This window comes from Chionomys nivalis, chromosome 2 (assembly GCF_950005125.1).
Source record: "Chionomys nivalis chromosome 2, mChiNiv1.1, whole genome shotgun sequence".
Classification (NCBI taxonomy): domain Eukaryota; kingdom Metazoa; phylum Chordata; class Mammalia; order Rodentia; family Cricetidae; genus Chionomys; species Chionomys nivalis.
Genome location: NC_080087.1, coordinates 71,876,529 through 71,884,204, shown reverse-complemented (window position 1 = coordinate 71,884,204; position 7,676 = coordinate 71,876,529). Strand labels below are relative to the sequence as shown.

At 41.3% G+C, this 7,676-nt stretch overlaps 1 pseudogene; it reads left to right on the top strand.

The window, feature by feature from the left end:
* The first annotated feature begins 2,424 nt into the window (after window positions 1-2,424).
* On the top strand, window positions 2,425-6,567 carry LOC130868456 (ubiquitin carboxyl-terminal hydrolase 29-like; annotated as a pseudogene).
* Window positions 6,568-7,676: the final 1,109 nt, after the last annotated feature.

Below are 7,676 nucleotides of genomic sequence, written 5' to 3'. Positions count from 1 at the left end.
AAAATAAGCCAGATTCCAGAAGACAAATATTTCATATTCTCTTGCACATACAGAATCTACATATTTAAAAGGGCATTGAACTAAATAAATAAATAGGGCCTTGAAGAGACTCCCAGGGGAGAGAGGGACAACCTTGTTGTGACAGAAAATGCAGGTGAATGGTGGGCTTGTTTTTCTTAAAAGCACACATACACTTGGGAAAGAGAAATGGTAGGGAGGTCAGGGGCAGAATTGGAGAAAAGGGAAACTGGGGTGGATTTTATCAAAATATGTTACATGCTTGTCTAATGTTCTCAAACAAAAAAAGATAGATGGGGGGAAATGACTTGAGTGCATTATATACCTCTATGAAATGTCATGTTGAAGTCCATTCTACAACTATATACTAATTTTAAAAATTTTCTTTTCATGAGAAAAGGTTTAATAACTCAGGATAGGCTCAGATTCAATATGTAGTTAAGGATGACCCCAAACTCTTATCCTCTTGATCCACCACATGTAGGGTGCCGGAATTACAGGAGTGTTCCACCGTGCTCATCTTGTGACTGAGTGGGGACCAAGCCATGGACATTGATCATTCTGGGAATGATCTTACAATGAACTACATTGTAGCCTCCCCCAGTCCACATTTAGTTTGCTCTTTCCTGGTTGTTTATTTCACCTTTTCTTTCTAGGGGGTCCCAGAGAACCTGTTCACACTGGGCCTTCCTATATCAAATATATAGTTAGTACTACAACTGAAAGGAAACAATGTTTTACTTACTCAGGCCTACTCAGGAACATCACAGCTGTAGAGGGCTCAGGATCCTGCTGCAGGCTGTTAACTAAAGGGTTGGGCACAGAAATGTAGCTTAATTTAAACCATCCTAAGGAAAAAAAAAACATACCCACTTTTAATGTCATCATTACTTAGGAAAGGGGATTAGGTAGAGAAAAAAAATGGATGAGAGAGAAAAAAATAGAAAAGGAGCCTGAGACATGACTCAGTGTTTAAGAGCACTTGCAGCTCTTTCAGAGGACTCCAGTGTTGGGGTTCCAGCACCCACGTTAAGGGTGAAGGAGCAGAACAAACACCATTATGAGAAAGAAATCCACTTCAGACAGGAACTAAGAGGGGTGAATGCAGCTCAGCAAAAGTCATAAACATTTTCAAGAAACCGTGCCTGGCTTGGTTACAGTGACCCACCATGCTGTCCAAACAACATCTGCTTGCTTCAAAAGTCCTTGTAGATATCTGACTAACTGCCATTTTGAAACTCTTGTCTGCTGACAGTCACTGTTTTGAAATCTCCCTATAAACGCAACCAATGAATGAAAAAGTTGTATACTTTTACCCAGTGCAGAAATGCCAAGGCTTGTGCCCTCCTGCCTTGTGGTTTTTCCCTTTAAAATCCCCTTATCCTGAAGCCTCAAGGCTGCTTTCCCCCACCTGCTGAAGCTGGGTGTTTGATTATGGTCCGAGTTGGTTATAACCAATAAGCCCCAGTGTGTTTTCATCAGATACCAGCTCTGTGGTTGTCACGTCTGGGGGTCCCATGTTGCGGGCACAACAACAGGGCGTGTGATGCTCCACAATGGTCTGTGACTCCAGCTCTCCGGAATCTAGTGCCTTTTGAAGGAACAAGGCATAGGCTCACAGTTGTACAAAACGAAAAAATCTAAATTGGGTGGGGTGGCCTGTGCCTTTAATCAGTATTTATAGGCCAGGAGGCAGAGCTCAATGAGTTCCAGGCAAGCCTGGCTGGTATGAATGGGAGAAAAAGTCATAGGGTGTTGGCGCTTGCCTTGAATTCCAGCACTAGGAAGGCAGAGGCAGTAGGATCTCATGCAAGTTCGATGCTACACTAGTCTACAAAGAGTTCCAGGACAGCCAAAGCTACACAGACAAATTCTGTCTCAAAAAGAGGGAGGTAGGGAGGGAGGGAAGGAGGGAGGGGGAGAGAGAGAGAATTGTCATCCTACAGAATATGATTTTTTTTTTTTTTTTTTTACCAAGGGCTAGAGAAATGGCTCAGAAGTTAAGAGTACTGCCTGTTCTTTCAGAGGTCTTGAATTCAATTCCCAGGGCCATATAGGGGCTCACAACCATCTATAATGAGATCTGGTTTCTTTTTCTGGGGTGCAGGCTTACATGCAGGTAGGACACTGCATACAAAGTAAATTTTTAAATAAAAAATTTTCACCAAGTTCATAACTGATACAGGGCTAATATCCAAAATTAAGGATCTCAAGACACTGGATATCAACAAAACAATCCACTTAAAAACTGGGGTACAGTTCTAAAAGGAATTTCCAAAGAAGAAACTCAAATGGTTGAGGAAAACTTTAATGTTAGACATTCTTAGCCATCGGGGAAATGCAAATCAAAACAACTCTGACATTCCATCTTATACCTGTTAGAATGGCTAAGATCAAGAACACAGGATGGCTCATGCTGGAGAAGGTGTAAAGAAATCCTCCTTTATTGTTGGTGAGAGAGCAAACTTGTACAGCCACTATGGAAATCAGTGTGGTGGCTCCTCAGGAAAACTGATAAAGATCAGCTGCTATCCTACTCTTGGGCATCTGCTCAAAGGACACTTCATCCCCACAGAGACACTTGCTCAACCAAGTTCATCACTGCTCTGTCCACAACAGCCAGAAAGTGGAAACAACCTAGATGCTCCTCAGCAGAAGAACGGGTAAAGGAAATGTGGTGCCTCCGGGCACTGGTGGCACATACATTTAAGCCCAGTTGTTGAGGAGCATAGAAAGGTAGATCTGAGTTTGAAATTAGCTTGGTCTACAGAGCAAGTTCCAGGACAGCAAGGGTTAAACAAAAAAAAAAACCCTGTCTTGAAAAATAAGAATAGAAGAAAAAGAAAAGGCAATGAAAGAATATAATTGAAAGAATATGGGATTTTTACACAATGGATTATTTGACTATTAGAGCAAAATGACATCAGGCCAGGCAGTGGTAGTGTGTGCTTTTCTGCTCAGACCTAGGGAGGCAGAAGCAGGTGGATCTGTGATTTAAGGTTAGCCTGGTCTATAAAGTGAGTTCCAGGACAGCCAAAGCTACACAGAAAAACCCTGTATCTAAAAGGAAAGAAACAAACAAAGACACTGAAATTTGCAGGCAAATGGATGGAACTTAAAAAGAAAAAAAAACCTAGACCCAGAAAAACAAATATTGTATGTATTCGCTTATATGTGGTTATTAGCTGTTAACTCAGTAGTTAGGTATGGAGTAAGGACCTGAGAGAACATATTAATATCCTTAGGAAAGGGAAATAAAATAGAGAGAGATGAAAAGGGGTGGGATGAAAGGATCAAGTGGAGAAGGGGAGGGGAAAGTGAGTTTGGGGTAGAGTAAGGGGAGAGACAGCTAATATCAACAAACATCTGAGGGGTGGTACAAAAACCTAATACAGTAGAAACTTCATAAGATACATACATATGAAGGCAATCTAGATTAAATTGCCTAATAATGAGGGACACCCAACGAAGTTTCTAGTACTAGGATTAGATCACATCTAATTGAGCCGTTGTCCAAAGGGGTCCTATGGGAATCTCCAAATAACCAGGTTGTAACCGAGGCTATAGCTTGCTCTTCACTAACTGTCAGCGCAGCCATATTGCTGAAGACAGCACCTACGCAGCTCACTGAGCATGGAGAAGTCAAGTTGGTGCCTACATAGAGTCTTGAACCCCTACCTTCCAGGGTCTTTGGTACAAGAAGGTACTCTGATATCAGAAGAGGCATAAACCCAAACCCAGCCACAAAACCTATGACCTACAATCTGTCCTATTTGCAAAATATGCTAGGGCATTGGTGGAACCAAGCTTGTGGGAGTAACAGAACAATAACTTCTTTGATTTCACAAGATGGAACACTCAACCTCAAATGGGATGATACCTTCAGAGCTCAGGGAACTCTTCAGAAGATCAAGAGGAAAGAGTGTAAGACCCAGAGGGGATGGAGAACACCAAGAAAACAAGGCCATCAAAATCAACAGGATCAAAGCTCATATGAACTCACAGAGACTGAGGCAGCATGCACAAGGCCTTCACAGGTCTGCACCAGGTCCTCCGTGTACACATTATGGCTTCCAGTTTTTTCTAAGAAGTTCCAGAGTGTTTGAAAGACTGGTTCTCAGAAATTGCCATCTTTACCACTAGGCCATGCATTGCAGACATGAATCACAGTTCCCTGCAATTGTATAGAATTGTTAGGGACACGGACAACACAAGTAAAGACTTTACAAGGAGGTTTTGGGCTTTAATATTTTCTTTCAGTGTTGGGATTGAATTGAGAAACTAGAGCATGCTAAGTAAGCACTCTCATTAAATCTCCATAATCACGTTTACTTACCCTGAATGGTTTGCTTGATTTTTAAGCCAGTGTCTTCTACTATTAGTCAAGTTGGAAGGAAGAAGGTGTTTTCTGCTGAGTAATAACATTGCAGGTGTAGTGGTTAGTTATTGAGAGACTGGACTGCATTGTCTGCATTTAACTCTGAAAGATGACACGTCCTTACTCATCAATATGTTATCCTCCGCTGATGTTGAACCATTGAAGTCTGTCCTGGATTCTGTTTATCCATCTGAATCCCAACAACTTGAGGAACCAGAGAAGAATCAGCGTGTTCTTGAAAGCAACATTCCATTTTGCAGGAAGCACCAGGAGCCAGCTTGTGGATCTTTGCATGCTACACAAGAAAGTGAGACACCACTCACAATGAAGATGTCACTTTCAGTGTCAAACTCCACCAGTAGTCATGTTGGAAAAGAGAATAAAAAACAAAGCAAAAAGAGAAAGCAAAGCAGTCCCAGTGTAGAAATGATTGAGGGCTTTCTCAAAGAAAATAACTGTAAACCAAAAAAGAAAACCAAGAGCTACAACTCCAGGAGTAAAAGCAGCAAAGGAGAGAAACTGACTGATTTAAGGAATCAGGACAAGTATAACAATTGGAAATTGAGCCTTCATTTAATCCCAACTCCGGCGGGAAGGCTAACCTAGATGGTACAGTTTTTCCAAATGGATCACATCATAGCCAGCAGACCAAAACATAACAATGTGCAGACTCTTCTTGACACTGTACAGGGCAACTGACACGTGAAGGCTTCCCCAGTTTAGAAAATACCTGCTACCTGCTACATGAATTCCACTTTACAATCTGTCTTTGGGATCCCAACCTTCGCAAAGGACTTGCTCACACAAGGTATCCCATGGGAGAAAGTTTTCCTGTGATGATCTCATCAAGCCCTTAAGCCAACTTCTTGTCTTGAAAGACATCAGAGATGTAGAGATCAAAGAGACAGTTACTCATAAATGTGAAGAAATCCATTTCCATGGTTGCAGACACATTCTTGGGTGATGAACAGAATGATGCCCATGAATTTTTAGGTCAGTGCTTAGATCAGTTGAAACAATGTGGAAAACCTAAATGTCATGTGCTGTACTGAGAGGGAAAACAGGGAAGAGGATTTTTTTCCACCAACACATGCTGGGACTGCCTCCACCAAAATGTTTGGTTGTCCTGTGAATGCTATTGAAATAGAGCTAGATATAGCTCTGTTGTTGGTGAAGCCTGTGACGAGGCGACCCTCAACACTGAAATGAGTAATTTACCTCTCTGTTGACCTGCACCAAGGGTCAAAAGAACACCCTCTGTCAATTAAGAAGTTACTTGATCTTTTCTTTACACCTGAAAAAATTGAGCACAATTGTGAGAAATGCAAGAACAAGAATTCTGTGCTCAGATATACTTTGTGGAGACTCCCAAGGGTCCTTATTCTTCATCTGAAATGCTACTTTACTGCTAACAGGTTATTAGTGAAGAGCCAGCAGCCAGTTGAGATTTCAAAGTATCTGGATGTCTCTTCCCATTGCAATGAAAACACAAAGCCACCATTTCCCTTGACCAGTCAGGCCTCTCATGAGACCTATGATGTCCCAAATGACTCTGAAGAGATGATGCCTGACATCCTCAGCCAGTCAATACCAGCTAAGAGGGTGGCTTCAGACTTCATTGATTTCACAGTTCTACAGGTTGGATCCAATGAAAATGCTAAAGTACAAAACTAGCACAGGATATGTGTGGATCCAGTTGAGAAGCAGTGGCTGACTGGCCTTGAAAATGGTCCTAACGTGGAGCCAGACAGTGAGTAAAGAAGACAGGATGCTCAATGAAAAGACATCACTAGCGCCGGACCCAACAATCTGAACATACCAGCATCCAAGTCCCAGGTGTTACAGAGATGAGTCTTCAACAGGTCTCCAAGAATTCATAATTTAAGAGGCATGAGAAAATTATTGTATGTGGAAGTCACATCATCACATTATCATTGAGAAGTTCAATTCTTTGTATGATCTTAAAGAACAAGAGACTCTGGGAGGATCTCAAGAAATGGCTGAACAGCTCCAGCAGAATCATGGGAATAGAGTCCACAATGAATTGCTTGTTCAGGCATCATGTCAAAGTGTTTGAGGTACTCAGGAAGGCAGAGAAGGATCTGATCATGTCTTCAGAATTGAGAGATCAGAAAGATAAAAAATTCCCTTGGTGCATCGGAGAATCCTGAAAATAACAATGGTACCAGAAGTAGCAACACAGAGGATTCTCTTTACAATTCAAAAAATGTGACATTGGGGGTTGATCCTCAGAGCTACAGGCTTGTCAATATTGTCAGCTCTTTTGGAAGGTTCCAGGATTCAGGCTATTGTGTAAGCAATGTGTATGACTTTCAAAGGCAGGCTTGGCTCCTAAACAGTGATGTCTATGTGCTTGTGACCAGAGGCCTTGAGTCAGGAAAACTCGCTTCACACTGGACTCAGCTTTTTCTTTTTCATTGTGAAATGAGATTTGAGTGGCTGTTGAAAAAAAATCAGAGTGGAAGTTACTGAACATATCACAAGAGAAGAATACAGATCGTTTCTCAGCCTTGTTTAATGATTTTGTGTACCTTCTAGAAGAATGATAAATTCTACCCGTAAGAATCACATAACTCAGATTCAAGTTGATGCCCATTAAAATCTCAGCAAAATTTTTCAAAGACCTCAAAAGAATGGTACTCAACTTCATATGGAAAAGAAAAAAAAAAAAAACAGGATAGCCAAAACAATCCTATACAATAAAAGAACTTCTGGAGGCATCACAATCTCTGACTTCAAACTCTACTACAGAGCTACAGTACTGAAAACAGCCTGATATTGGCATAAGAACAGACAGGAGGACCAATGGAACCAAATAGAAGACCCAGATATCAATCCACACATCTTCAAATACCTGATTTTTGACAAGGAAGTAAAAAATATCAAATGGAAGAAATCATATTTTACAAGTGATGCTGGCATAACTGGATATCAACATGTAGAAGAATGAAAATTGACCCATATCTATCACCATGCACAAAACTCAGGTCCAAATGGATCAAAGGCCTCAACATAAAGCCAGCCACACTGAACCTTATAGAAGAGAAAGTGGGAACCACTTCTCCAGCAGCACAGACACTAAGAGAAACAATAAATGGGACCTCCTGAAACTGAAAACCTTCTGTAAAGCACAGGACACGGTCAACAAGACAAAACGACAGTCTACAGAATGGGAAAAGACCTTCACTAACCTCACATCACACAGAGGTCTGATCTCCAAAATATACAATCTGATCTCCAAAAATACAAAGAACAAGAA